Raw genomic sequence first — 15,000 nt, forward strand, 5'->3', positions numbered from 1 at the left:
CAGCCGAGTCGGACACTTTTCCGGGCAAGACCCGATGGCACTTAGAAAATATTCGCTCAAGTTGGCAGGACTTCCAGAGCAAGAGGCCGAATTTTCACATTATGTGGCCGAACTAGGGAACCAGCCGAGTCGGACACTTTTCCGGGCAAGACCCGATGGCACTTAGAAAATATTCGCTCAAGTTGGCAGGACTTCCAGAGCAAGAGGCCGAATTTTCACATTCCGTGGCCGAACTAGGGAACCGGACGAGGCGGACACTTTTCCGGGAGAGACCCGATGGCACTTAGAAAATATTCGCTCAAGTTGGCAGGACTTCCAGAGCAAGAGGCCGAATTTTCGCTCGTTCTGGCCGACTCGGGGAACCAGCCGAGTCGGACACTTTTCCGGGCAAGACCCGATGGCACTTAGAAAATATTCGCTCAAGTTGGCAGGACTTCCAGGCGAAGAGGCTGAATTTTCACTTTTTCTGGCCGACTCGGGGAACCAGCCGAGTCGGACACTTTTCCGGGCAAGACCCGATGGCACTTAGAAAATATTCGCTCAAGTTGGCAGGACTTCCAGAGCAAGAGGCCGAATTTTCGCTCGTTCGGGCCGACTCGGGGAACCAGCCGAGTCGGACACTTTTCCGGGCAAGACCCGATGGCACTTAGAAAATATTCGCTCAAGTTGGCAGGACTTCCAGGCGAAGAGGCTGAATTTTCACTTTTTCTGGCCGACTCGGGGAACCAGCCGAGTCGGACACTTTTCCGGGCAAGACCCGATGGCACTTAGAAAATATTCGCTCAAGTTGGCAGGACTTCCAGAGCAAGAGGCCGAATTTTCGCTCGTTCGGGCCGACTCGGGGAACCAGCCGAGTCGGACACTTTTCCGGGCAAGACCCGATGGCACTTAGAAAATATTCGCTCAAGTTGGCAGGACTTCCAGAGCAAGAGGCCGAATTTTCACATTATGTGGCCGAACTAGGGAACCAGCCGAGTCGGACACTTTTCCGGGCAAGACCCGATGGCACTTAGAAAATATTCGCTCAAGTTGGCAGGACTTCCAGAGCAAGAGGCCGAATTTTCGCTCGTTCGGGCCGACTCGGGGAACCAGACGAGTCGGACACTTTTCCGGGCAAGACCCGATGGCACTTAGAAAATATTCGCTCAAGTTGGCAGGACTTCCAGAGCAAGAGGCCGAATTTTCACATTATGTGGCCGAACTAGGGAACCGGACGGGTCGGACACTTTTCCGGGCAAGAGCCGATGGCACTTAGAAAATATTCGCTCAAGTTGGCAGGACTTCCAGAGCAAGAGGCCGAATTTTCGCTCGTTCGGGCCGACTCGGGGAACCAGCCGAGTCGGACACTTTTCCGGGCAAGACCCGATGGCACTTAGAAAATATTCGCTCAAGTTGGCAGGACTTCCAGAGCAAGAGGCCGAATTTTCGCTCGTTCGGGCCGACTCGGGGAACCAGCCGAGTCGGACACTTTTCCGGGCAAGACCCGATGGCACTTAGAAAATATTCGCTCAAGTTGGCAGGACTTCCAGAGCAAGAGGCCGAATTTTCGCTCGTTCGGGCCGACTCGGGGAACCAGCCGAGTCGGACACTTTTCCGGGCAAGACCCGATGGCACTTAGAAAATATTCGCTCAAGTTGGCAGGACTTCCAGGCGAAGAGGCCGAATTTTCGCTCGTTCGGGCCGACTCGGGGAACCAGCCGAGTCGGACACTTTTCCGGGCAAGACCCGATGGCACTTAGAAAATATTCGCTCAAGTTGGCAGGACTTCCAGAGCGAGAGGCCGAATTTTCGCTCGTTCGGGACGACTCGGGGAACCAGCCGAGTCGGACACTTTTCCGGGCAAGACCCGATGGCACTTAGAAAATATTCGCTCAAGTTGGCAGGACTTCCAGAGCAAGAGGCCGAATTTTCGCTCGTTCGGGCCGACTCGGGGAACCAGCCGAGTCGGACACTTTTCCGGGCAAGACCCGATGGCACTTAGAAAATATTCGCTCAAGTTGGCAGGACTTCCAGGCGAAGAGGCCGAATTTTCGCTCGTTCGGGCCGACTCGGGGAACCAGCCGAGTCGGACACTTTTCCGGGCAAGACCCGATGGCACTTAGAAAATATTCGCTCAAGTTGGCAGGACTTCCAGAGCGAGAGGCCGAATTTTCGCTCGTTCGGGACGACTCGGGGAACCAGCCGAGTCGGACACTTTTCCGGGCAAGACCCGATGGCACTTAGAAAATATTCGCTCAAGTTGGCAGGACTTCCAGAGCAAGAGGCCGAATTTTCACATTATGTGGCCGAACTAGGGAACCAGCCGAGTCGGACACTTTTCCGGGCAAGACCCGATGGCACTTAGAAAATATTCGCTCAAGTTGGCAGGACTTCCAGAGCAAGAGGCCGAATTTTCGCTCGTTCGGGCCGACTCGGGGAACCAGCCGAGTCGGACACTTTTCCGGGCAAGACCCGATGGCACTTAGAAAATATTCGCTCAAGTTGGCAGGACTTCCAGAGCAAGAGGCCGAATTTTCGCTCGTTCGGGCCGACTCGGGGAACCAGCCGAGTCGGACACTTTTCCGGGCAAGACCCGATGGCACTTAGAAAATATTCGCTCAAGTTGGCAGGACTTCCAGAGCAAGAGGCCGAATTTTCACATTATGTGGCCGAACTAGGGAACCGGCCGAGTCGGACACTTTTCCGGGCAAGACCCGATGGCACTTAGAAAATATTCGCTCAAGTTGGCAGGACTTCCAGAGCAAGAGGCCGAATTTTCGCTCGTTCGGGCCGACTCGGGGAACCAGCCGAGTCGGACACTTTTCCGGGCAAGACCCGATGGCACTTAGAAAATATTCGCTCAAGTTGGCAGGACTTCCAGAGCAAGAGGCCGAATTTTCACATTCCGTGGCCGACTCGGGGAACCAGCCGAGTCGGACACTTTTCCGGGCAAGACCCGATGGCACTTAGAAAATATTCGCTCAAGTTGGCAGGACTTCCAGAGCAAGAGGCCGAATTTTCGCTCGTTCGGGCCGACTCGGGGAACCAGCCGAGTCGGACACTTTTCCGGGCAAGACCCGATGGCACTTAGAAAATATTCGCTCAAGTTGGCAGGACTTCCAGAGCAAGAGGCCGAATTTTCACATTATGTGGCCGAACTAGGGAACCGGACGGGTCGGACACTTTTCCGGGCAAGAGCCGATGGCACTTAGAAAATATTCGCTCAAGTTGGCAGGACTTCCAGAGCAAGAGGCCGAATTTTCGCTCGTTCGGGCCGACTCGGGGAACCAGCCGAGTCGGACACTTTTCCGGGCAAGACCCGATGGCACTTAGAAAATATTCGCTCAAGTTGGCAGGACTTCCAGAGCAAGAGGCCGAATTTTCGCTCGTTCGGGCCGACTCGGGGAACCAGCCGAGTCGGACACTTTTCCGGGCAAGACCCGATGGCACTTAGAAAATATTCGCTCAAGTTGGCAGGACTTCCAGAGCAAGAGGCCGAATTTTCACTCGTTCGGGCCGACTCGGGGAACCAGCCGAGTCGGACACGTTACGGCCGAACACCCGTTGGCACTTAGAAAATATTCGCCAAAGTTCGTCGGACTTCCAGAGCAAGAGGCCGAATTTTCGCTCGTTCGGGCCGACTCGGGGAACCAGCCGAGTCGGACACTTTTCCGGGCAAGCCCCGATGGCACTTAGAAAATATTCGCTCAAGTTGGCAGGACTTCCAGAGCAAGAGGCCGAATTTTCGCTCGTTCGGGCCGACTCGGGGAACCAGCCGAGTCGGACACTTTTCCGGGCAAGACCCGATGGCACTTAGAAAATATTCGCTCAAGTTGGCAGGACTTCCAGAGCAAGAGGCCGAATTTTCGCTCGTTCGGGCCGACTCGGGGAACCAGCCGAGTCGGACACTTTTCCGGGCAAGACCCGATGGCACTTAGAAAATATTCGCTCAAGTTGGCAGGACTTCCAGGCGAAGAGGCCGAATTTTCGCTCGTTCGGGCCGACTCGGGGAACCAGCCGAGTCGGACACTTTTCCGGGCAAGACCCGATGGCACTTAGAAAATATTCGCTCAAGTTGGCAGGACTTCCAGAGCAAGAGGCCGAATTTTCACTCGTTCGGGCCGACTCGGGGAACCAGCCGAGTCGGACACGTTACGGCCGAACACCCGTTGGCACTTAGAAAATATTCGCCAAAGTTCGTCGGACTTCCAGAGCAAGAGGCCGAATTTTCGCTCGTTCGGGCCGACTCGGGGAACCAGCCGAGTCGGACACTTTTCCGGGCAAGCCCCGATGGCACTTAGAAAATATTCGCTCAAGTTGGCAGGACTTCCAGAGCAAGAGGCCGAATTTTCGCTCGTTCGGGCCGACTCGGGGAACCAGCCGAGTCGGACACTTTTCCGGGCAAGACCCGATGGCACTTAGAAAATATTCGCTCAAGTTGGCGGGACTTCCAGAGCGAGAGGCCGAATTTTCGCTCGTTCGGGCCGACTCGGGGAACCAGCCGAGTCGGACACTTTTCCGGGCAAGACCCGATGGCACTTAGAAAATATTCGCTCAAGTTGGCAGGACTTCCAGAGCAAGAGGCCGAATTTTCGCTCGTTCGGGCCGACTCGGGGAACCAGCCGAGTCGGACACGTTACGGCCGAACAGCCGTTGGCACTTTGAAAATATTCGCTCAAGTTGGCAGGACTTCCAGAGCAAGAGGCCGAATTTTCACTCGTTCGGGCCGACTCGGGGAACCAGCCGAGTCGGACACGTTACGGCCGAACAGCCGTTGGCACTTTGAAAATATTCGCTCAAGTTGGCAGGACTTCCAGAGCAAGAGGCCGAATTTTCACTCGTTCGGGCCGACTCGGGGAACCAGCCGAGTCGGACACGTTACGGCCGAACACCCGTTGGCACTTAGAAAATATTCGCTCAAGTTGGCAGATCTTCCAGAGCAAGAGGCCGAATTTTCGCTCGTTCGGGCCGACCGGAGGAACCAGCCGAGTCGGACACATTACGGTGTAACACCCGTTGGCACTTAGAAAATATTCGCCAAAGTTCGTTGGACCTCCAGGCGAAGAGGCCGAATTTTCGCTCCTTCGGGCCGACTCGGGGAACCAGCCGAGTCGGACACATTACGGCCGAACACCCGTTGGCACTTAGAAAATATTCGCCCAAGTCGGCCGGACTTCCAGGCGAAGAGGCCGAATTTTCGCTCGTTCGGGCCGACCGGAGGAACCAGCCGAGTCGGACACATTACGGTGTAACACCCGTTGGCACTTAGAAAATATTCGCCAAAGTTCGTCGGACCTCCAGAGCAAGAGGCCGAATTTTCACTTTTTCTGGCCGACCGGAGGAACCAGCCGCGTCGGACACATTACGGTGTAACACCCGTTGGCACTTAGAAAATATTCGCCAAAGTTCGTCGGACCTCCAGAGCGAGAGGCCGAATTTTCACTTTTTCTGGCCGACCGGAGAACCAGCCGAGGCGGACACATCGCGCCGCTTTTGCCGTTGGCATATTCGAAACTTCCAGAATCGGCTTTTTCGCCGTCGCTGTCCGGCCTGGGCACCATCGTGGCTCGGACACGTCGTGTGCCAGCGTCCGCTGGCACTTAGAAAATTTTTCAAAATAAAAATAAACAGTCCTGCACATACGTGCCCACTATATTTTGCGAAAGGGGAGTAAACCGTCGATGAGTACGCTGACTAGTGGGACCAACCATCGCGCTCTGGCGCACCTGAAGACCAAAGTTGGTACTGCACCCTACCCCTGGTACCCAAACGGGGTAGAGGCCGATTTTTCGCTTTTGGCGGCCGACCTAGGGAACCAGAAGAGGCGGACACTTTTCCGAGCAAGTGCCGATGGCACTTCCAGAGCGAGAGGCCGAATAATCGTAATTTGTGGCCGACTTGGGAACCAGCGAATGCGGATAGGAAGTGGAGCGGGTCCCGCCGGCTGGTCCGCGGGCCAATTGCGGTCCCGCGAGTTAGCGATCGCGGTCCGGAATTCTAGCCGACTTGGGAACCAGCGAAGGCGGATAGGAAGTCAAGCGGGTCCCGCTGGCTGGTCCGCGGGCCATTTAGGGTCCCGCGAGTTAGCGATCGCGGTCCGGAATTCTAGCCGACTTGGGAACCAGCGAAGGCGGATAGGAAGTGGAGCGGGTCCCGCCGGCTGGTCCGCGGGCCAATTGCGGTCCCGCGAGTTAGCGATCGCGGTCCGGAATTCTAGCCGACTTGGGAACCAGCGAAGGCGGATAGGAAGTCAAGCGGGTCCCGCTGGCTGGTCCGCGGGCCATTTAGGGTCCCGCGAGTTAGCGATCGCGGTCCGGAATTCTAGCCGACTTGGGAACCAGCGAAGGCGGATGGGAAGTCAAGTGGGTCCCGCCGGCTGGTCCGCGGGCCAATTGCGGTCCCGCGAGTTAGCGATCGCGGTCCGGAATTCTAGCCGACTTGGGAACCAGCGAAGGCGGATGGGTGGTCACCGAGGTCCCGCCGGCTGGTCCGCGGGCCATTTAGGGTCCCGCGAGTTACCGGTCGCGGCCCGGAATTCTAGCCGACTTGGGAACCAGCGAAGGCGGATAGGAAGTCAAGTGGGTCCCGCCGGCTGGTCCGCGGGCCATTTAGGGTCCCGCGAGTTAGCGATCGCGGTCCGGAATTCTAGCCGACTTGGGAACCAGCGAAGGCGGATGGGTGGTCACCGAGGTCCCGCCGGCTGGTCCGCGGGCCATTTAGGGTCCCGCGAGTTACCGATCGCGGTCCGGAATTCTAGCCGGCCAGGGACCACCGCAAGGCGGATGGGTGGTCACCGAGGTCCCGCCGGCTGGTCCGCGGGCCATTTAGGGTCCCGCGAGTTACCGATCGCGGTCCGGAATTCTAGCCGGCCGGGGACCACCGCGAGGCGGATGGGTCTTCACCGAGGTCCCGCCGGCTGGTCCGCGGGCCATTTAGGGTCCCGCGAGTTACCGATCGCGGCCCGGAATTCTAGCCGGCCGGGGACCACCGCGAGGCGGATGGGTCTTCACCGAGGTCCCGCCGGCTGGTCCGCGGGCCATTTAGGGTCCCGCGAGGTACCGATCGCGGTCCGGAATTCTACCCGGCCGGGGACCACCGCGAGGCGGATGGGTCTTCACCGAGGTCCCGCCGGCTGGTCCGCGGGCCATTTAGGGTCCCGCGAGGTACCGATCGCGGTCCGGAATTCTACCCGGCCGGGGACCACCGCGAGGCGGATGGGTCTTCACCGAGGTCCCGCCGGCTGGTCCGCGGGCCATTTAGGGTCCCGCGAATTAGCGATCGCGGTCCGGAATTCTAGCCGGCCAGGGACCACCGCGAGGCGGATGGGTGGTCACCGAGGTCCCGCCGGATGGTCCGCGGGCCATTTAGGGTCCCGCGAATTACCGATCGCGGTCCGGAATTCTAGCCGGCCAGGGACCACCGCGAGGCGGATGGGTGGTCACCGAGGTCCCGCCGGCTGGTCCGCGGGCCATTTAGGGTCCCGCGAGTTTGCGATCGCGGTCCGGAATTCTAGCCGGCCAGGGACCACCGCGAGGCGGATGGGTGGTCACCGAGGTCCCGCCGGCTGGTCCGCGGGCCATTTAGGGTCCCGCGAATTAGCGATCGCGGTCCGGAATTCTAGCCGGCCGGGGACCACCGCGAGGCGGATGGGTGGTCACCGACGTCCCGCCGGCTGGTCCGCGGGCCATTTAGGGTCCCGCGAGTTAGCGATCGCGGTCCGGAATTCTAGCCGGCCCGGAGCCACCCAGAGGCCGTGCACACGCGCCGGGTGGCCGGAAATACCTCCAGCCGAGCGGACATGCACTTTATAAGCACCTTGGACGAGATGGCTGAGCCTTACTCGACTTCCAGCACTTCTAAGCGTTCTCCACGGCCCGCTGTGCTTCCAGAAGACCTCCAGCCGGTCCTCATGGTGCTTTCCTCCTCACTCTCCCAGCCGAACGAGGCTTCCAGAGCCCCGGTTAAGCATTTTACGCGGCCCGCCGAGCCTCCACAGCACTTCCAGCCGGTTCTCCGGCTGCTTTCCTCCTCACTCTATAAGTCGACCCAGGCTTCCAGCACCCCGGCTAAACGTTTTACGCGGCCCGCTGAGCTTCCAGAGCACCGGCTAAGCGTTTTACGCGGCCCGCTGAGCTTCCACAGCACCTCCAGCCGGATCTCCGGGTGCTCCCATCCTCACTGTTTAAGCCGAACGAGGCTTCCAGAGCCCCGGCTAAGCGTTTTACGCGGCCCGCTGAGCTTCCGGAGCACCTCCAGCCGGTTCCACGGGTGCTTTCCTCCTCATTCTTGACGCCCGAGGAGGCTTCCAGCACTCCGGCTAAGCGTTTTACGCGGCCCGCTGAGCTTCCAGAGCACCTCCAGCCGGTTCCACGGCTGCTTTCCTCCTCACTTAATAAGCCGCCCGAGGCTTCCAGAGCCCCGGCTAAACGTTTTGCGCGGCCCGCTGAACTTCCAGAGCACCTCCAGCCGGTTCCCCGGCTGCTTTCCTCCTCACTTTCTAAGCCGCCCGAGGCTTCCAGAGCCCCGGCAAAGCGTTCTCCGCGTCCCGGTGATCTTCCCGGAGGTCGTAACGGGGAATTACCTCCCTCTAGCGGACACGGCGGGTAAATACGCCAGCTCTCGCACTTAGCGCACACTCGCGTTGCTGCGCGTCTGATGGCACTTTGAGTAGCCAAAATGCGGGAGTAACTGTCACTCTCTTAAGGTAGGCTCACTTGAGATTTTTTTGAACGGTTCGTGGATAAATATATGATATATACTACATATGATCGCATTTATAGTCAAATCATATCAAAATGTCATTCTCCGGGTGCTTTCCTCCTCACTCTTGACGCCCGAGGAGGCTTCCAGAGCCTCGGCTAAGCGTTTTACGCGGCCCGCTGAGCTCCCACCGCACCTCCAGCCGGTTCTCATGAGGCTTTCCGCCTCATTTTCTAAGCCGAAGGAGGCTTCCACAGCCCCGGCTAAGCGTTTTGCGCGGCCCGCTGAACTTCCAGAGCACCTCCAGCCGGTTCCCCGAGTGCTTTCCGCCTCACTTTCTAAGCCGCCCGAGGCTTCCAGAGCCCCGGCTAAGCGTTCTCCGCGTCCCGCTGATCTTCCCGGAGCTTGTAACGGGGAAATACCTCCCTCTAGCGGACACGGCGGGTAAATACGCCAGCTCTCGCACTTAGCGCACACTCGCGTTGCTGCGCGTCCGGTGGCACTTTGAGCGGCCAAACGGCGGGAGTAACTGTCACTCTCTTAAGGTAGGCTCACCTGAGATTTTTTTTAACCGTCCGCGGAGGCGACCGGGACCACCGGGACAGCCGGGAGGCCGTGCGCGCGGGCCAAGTGGCCGAAAATAGCTCCAGCCCAGCGGATCTGCACTTTACAAGCTCCGCGGATGAGATCGCGGAGCATTATTCGACTTCCAGCGGCCGGTGCGCTTACGCACGCCGCCCGGAACCTCCGGGAGGCCGTGCGCATGCGCAAGTGGCCGAAAATAGCTCCTAGCCGACCGGATCTGCACTTTACAAGCTCCGCGGATGAGATCGCGGAGCTTTATCCGACTTCCAGCGGCCGGTGCGCTCGCGCACTCCACCCGGCACCTCCGGGAGGCCGTGCGCATGCGCAAGTGGCCCAAAATAGCTCCAGCCCAGCGGATCGGCTGTTTACAAGCACCGCGGATGAGATCAAGGAGCTTTATCCGACTTCCAGCGGCCGGTGCGCTCGCGCACTCCACCCGGCACCTCCGGGAGGCCGTGCTGCGCGCGCCAAGTGGCCCAAAATAGCTCCAGCCCAGCGGATCTGCACTCCGCGGATGAGATCGCGGAGCTTTTTTCGACTTCCAGCGGCCGGCGCGCACGACGAGCGGACCCGGTGACGGTCCAGCTCCACCCGGTACCTCGCACGGCCCGCTTCTCCCCCCCGCGCGGACTTCCGAGCGCTCGGGGAGACGTTCGGAAGCCGCCGGTGACGTTGGAGCGGGGAAATACCTCCCTCCAGCGGACACGGCGAGTAAATACACCTTCGGCCAAACGGCGGGAGTAACTATGACTCTCTTAAGGTAGCGGCACTCGACATCTTTTTCGCGGTTCGTGGACGACCCGGCCGGTTCTCGGGGGTGCTTTTTCTCCTAACTCTCGACCCCCGAGGAGGCTTCCAGAGCCCCGGCTAAGCGTTTTACGCGGCCCGCTGAGCTTCCACAGCACCTCCAGCCGGTTCCACGGGTGCTTCCCTCCTCACTCATGACGCCCGAGGAGGCTTCCAGAGCCCCGGCTAAGCGTTTTACGCGGCCCGCTGAGCTTCCACCGCACCTCCAGCCGGTTCTCATGGGGCTTTCCTCCTAACTCTCGACCCCCGAGGAGGCTTCCAGAGCCCCGGCTAAGCGTTTTACGCGGCCCGCTGAGCTTCCACAGCACCTCCAGCCGGTTCCACGGGTGCTTCCCTCCTCACTCATGACGCCCGAGGAGGCTTCCAGAGCCCCGGCTAAGCGTTTTCCGCGGCCCGCCGAGCGTCCGGAGGAGCTCCGGCCGGTCCTCGGGGTGCTTTCTTCCCAACTATTGACGCCCGAGGAGGCTTCCAGAGCCCCGGCTAAGCGTTCTCCGCGTCCCGCTGATCTTCCCGGAGCTTGTAACGGGGAAATACCTCCCTCTAGCGGACACGGCGGGTAAATACGCCACCTCTCGCACTTAGCGCACACTCGCGTTGCTGCGCGTCCGATGGCACTCTGAGCGGCCAAACGGCGGGAGTAACTGTCACTCTCTTAAGGTAGGCTCACTTGAGATTTTTTTAACCGTCCGCGGAGGCGAGCGGGACCACCGGGACAGCCGGGAGGCCGTGCGCGCGGGCCAAGTGGCCGAAAATAGCTCCAGGCCGACCGGATCGGCTAGTTGTAAGCACCGCGGATGAGATCGCGGAGCATTATTCGACTTCCAGCGGCCCGTGCGCTTACGCACGCCGCCCGGAACCTCCGGGAGGCCGTGCGCGCGCGCAAGTGGCCGAAAATAGCTCCAAGACGACCGGATCTGCACTTTACAAGCACCGCGGATGAGATCGCGGAGCATTATTCGACTTCCAGCGGCCCGTGCGCTTTCGCACGCCGCCCGGAACCTCCGGGAGGCCGTGCGCATGCGCAAGTGGCCGAAAATAGCTCCTAGCCGACCGGATCGGCTGTTTACAAGCACCGCGGATGAGATCGCGGAGCTTTATGCGACTTCCAGCGGCCGGTGCGCTCGCGCACTCCACCCGGCACCTCCGGGAGGCCGTGCGCGCGCGCCAAGTGGCCCAAAATAGCTCCAGCCCAGCGGATCTGCACTTTACAAGCTCCGCGGATGAGATCGCGGAGCTTTATTCGACTTCCAGCGGCCGGTGCGCACGACGAGCGGACCCGGTGACGGTCCAGCTCCACCCGGTACCTCGCACGGCCCGCTTCTCCCCCACGCGCGGACTTCCGAGCGCTCGGGGAGACGTTCGGAAGCCGCCGGTGACGTTGGAGCGGGGAAATACCTCCCTCCAGCGGACACGGCGAGTAAATACACCTTCGGCCAAACGGCGGGAGTAACTATGACTCTCTTAAGGTAGCGGCACTCGACATCTTTTTCACGGTTCGTGGAGGACCCGGCCGGTTCTCGGGGGTGCTTTTTCTCCTAACTCTTGACCCCCGAGGAGGCTTCCAGAGCCCCGGCTGAGCGTTTTACGCGGCCCGCCGAGCCTCCACAGCACTTCCAGCCGGTTCTCCGGGTGCTTCACTCCTCACTCTTTAAGCCGAACGAGGCTTCCAGAGCCTCGGCTAAGCGTTTTACGCGGCCCGCTGAACTTCCACAGCACCTCCAGCCGGTTCCACGGGTGCTTTCCTCCTCACTTTATAAGCCGAACGAGGCTTCCAGAGCCCCGGCTAAGCGTTTTACGCGGCCCGCTGAACTTCCACAGCACCTCCAGCCGGTTCCACGGGTGCTTTCCTCCTCACTCTTGACGCCCGAGAAGGCTTCCAGAGCCCCGGCTAAACGTTTTACGCGGCCCGCTGAACTTCCCCAGCACCCCCAGCCGGTTCCCCGAGTGCTTTCCACCTCACTTTCTAAGCCGAACGAGGCTTCCAGAGCCCCGGCTAAGCGTTCTCCGCGTCCCGGTGATCTTCCCGGAGGTCGTAACGGGGAAATACCTCCCTCCAGCGGACACGGAGAGAAATTACACCGCCTCTCGCACAGACGCGGGTAAACGGCGGGAGTAACTATGACTCTCTTAAGGTAGCCTCACTTGACATCTCTTTAACGGTTCGTGGATAAATACATGATATATACTACATATGATCGCATTTACAGCCAAATAATATAAAATGAGCATTCGGTTATAAACATTGTATTCATCAAGTTCATAGGTGATGTTAATATTTATATATTTAATGTTTATAGGTGATGTTAATATTTATATATTTATTTTGTACATCATGTTATACGACACTTGCTATAGGATCATGATGTGATCATATCGGCGGAAGTCGGCCCGGGCTCCGGGTGAAGAGGCCGAATTCTCGCCACTCGCGGCCGACCGGGGAACCAGCAGAGGCGGACGCATCACGGCGCAAGAGCCCTTGGCACTTAGAAAAAAATTGGCAAAAGTCGAGCCGCGCTCCAGGTGAAGAGGCCGAATTCTCGCTACTCGTGGCCGACCGGGGAACCAGCAGAGGCGGACGCATCACGGCGCAAGAGCCCTTGGCACTTCGAAAAAATTGGGCAAAAGTCGCTCCGCGCTCCAGGTGAAGAGGCCGAATTCTCGCCACTCGTGGCCGACCGGGGAACCAGCAGAGGCGGACGCATCGCGGCGCGAGAGCCCTTGGCACTTAGAAAAAATTTGGCAAAAGTCGCTCCGGGCTCCAGGTGAAGAGGCCGAATTCTCGCTACTAGTGGCCGACCGGGGAACCAGCGAAGGCGGGTAAGCTTTCTATGGAGCCCCGCCGGCTGGTCCGCGGGCCGAACGTGGTCCCGTCACCTACCGACAGCGGACGCCGATCCACGCCCGGCAAGGACCACCCAGAGGCGGACACGCTCTCCGACGAGCCCCGCCGGCCGGTCCGCGGCGGGAAATGCGCCCTCTGGCGGACACGCCGTTGTAAATGAATGGGCTTTGGCACTTAGTGCATTTTCGCAAAAGTTGAGCCGCGCTCCGGGCGAAGAGGCCGAATTCTCGCTACTCGCGGCCGACCGGGGAACCAGCGAAGGCGGGTAAGCTTTCAAGAGAGCCCCGCCGGCTGGTCCGCGGGCCGAACGTGGTCCCGTAAAGTACCGACAGCGGACGCCGACCCACGCCCGGCAAGGACCACCGAGAGGCGGACACGCTCTCCGACGAGCCCCGCCGGCCGGTCCGCGGCGGGAAATGCGCCCTCTGGCGGACACGCCGTTGTAAATGAATGGGCTTTGGCACTTAGTGCATTTTCGAATAAGTTGAGCCGCGCTCCGGGCGAAGAGGCCGAATTCTCGCTACTCGTGGCCGACCGGGGAACCAGCGAAGGCGGGTAGGCTTTCAAGAGAGCCCCGCCGGCTGGTCCGCGGGCCAATTATGGTCCCGTCACCTACCTACAGCGGACGCCGACCCACGCCCGGCAGGAACCACCGAGAGGTGGACACGCTCTCCGACGAGCCCCGCCGGCCGGTCCGCGGCGGGAAATGCGCCCTCTGGCGGACACGCCGTTGTAAATGAATGGGCTTTGGCACTTAGTGCATTTTCGCAAAAGTTGAGCAGTGCTCCGGGCGAAGAGGCCGAATTCTCGCCACTCGCGGCCCACCAGGGAACCAGCGAAGGCGGGTAAGCTTTCAAGAGAGCCCCGCCGGCTGGTCCGCGGGCCAATTATGGTCCCGTAACGTACCGACAGTGGACGCCGACCCACGCCCGGCAAGGACCACCGAGAGGCGGATAACGGCGCACACCGCGAACGGCGGGTGGCGGTCGCTGGGTGGCGGTCGGCTGGTGGCGGTCGGGGGGTGGCGGTCGGGGATGGTGCTTGGGGATGGTGCTTGGGGACCGGTGGCGCCGGAGGCGCACACCGCGAACGGCTGGTGGCGGTCGGCTGGTGGCGGTCGGCTGGTGGCGGTCGGCTGGTGGCGGTCGGGGGGTGGCGGTCGGGGGGTGGCGGTCGGGGATGGTGCTTGGGGATGGTGCTTGGGACCGGTGGCGCCGGAGGCGCACACCGCGAACGGCTGGTGGCGGTCGGCTGGTGGCGGTCGGCTGGTGGCGGTCGGCTGGTGGCAGTCGGCTGGTGGCGGTCGGGGGGTGGCGGTCGGGGGGTGGCGGTCGGGGATGGTGCTTGGGGATGGTGCTTGGGACCGGTGGCGCCGGAGGCGCACACCGCGAACGGCTGGTGGCGGTCGGCTGGTGGCGGTCGGCTGGTGGCAGTCGGCTGGTGGCGGTCGGGGGGTGGCGGTCGGGGGGTGGCGGTCGGGGGGTGGCGCTTGGGGATGGTGGCGGTCGCCTTGTGGCGGTCGGGGGGTGGCGGTCGGGGGGTGGCGCTTGGGGATGGTGGCGGTCGCCTTGTGGCGGTCGGGGGGTGGCGGTCGGGGGTGGCGCTTGGGGATGGTGGCGGTCGCCTTGTGGCGGTCGCCTTGTGGCGGTCGCCTTGTGGCGGTCGGGGGGTGGCGGTCGGGGGGTGGCGCTTGGGGATGGTGGCGGTCGCCTTGTGGCGGTCGGGGGGTGGCGGTCGGGGGGTGGCGGTCGGGGGGTGGCGCTTGGGGATGGTGGCGGTCGCCTTGTGGCGGTCGCCTTGTGGCGGTCGGGGGGTGGCGGTCGGGGGGTGGCGCTTGGGGATGGTGGCGGTCGCCTTGTGGCGGTCGGGGGGTGGCGGTCGGGGGTGGCGCTTGGGGATGGTGGCGGTCGCCTTGTGGCGGTCGGGGGTGGCGCTTGGGGATGGTGGCTGTCGCCTGGTGGCGGTCGGGGGTGGCGCTTGGGGATGGTGGCTGTCGCCTGGTGGCGGTCGGGGGTGGCGCTTGGGGATGGTGGTGGTGGTGGTCGCCTGGTGGCGGTCGACTTGTCGCGGTCGGGGGTGGCGCTTGG

This window comes from Syngnathus floridae, unplaced genomic scaffold, assembly GCF_059516105.1.
Source record: "Syngnathus floridae isolate MCC-2025c unplaced genomic scaffold, RoL_Sflo_1.0 HiC_scaffold_327, whole genome shotgun sequence".
NCBI lineage: Eukaryota > Metazoa > Chordata > Actinopteri > Syngnathiformes > Syngnathidae > Syngnathus > Syngnathus floridae.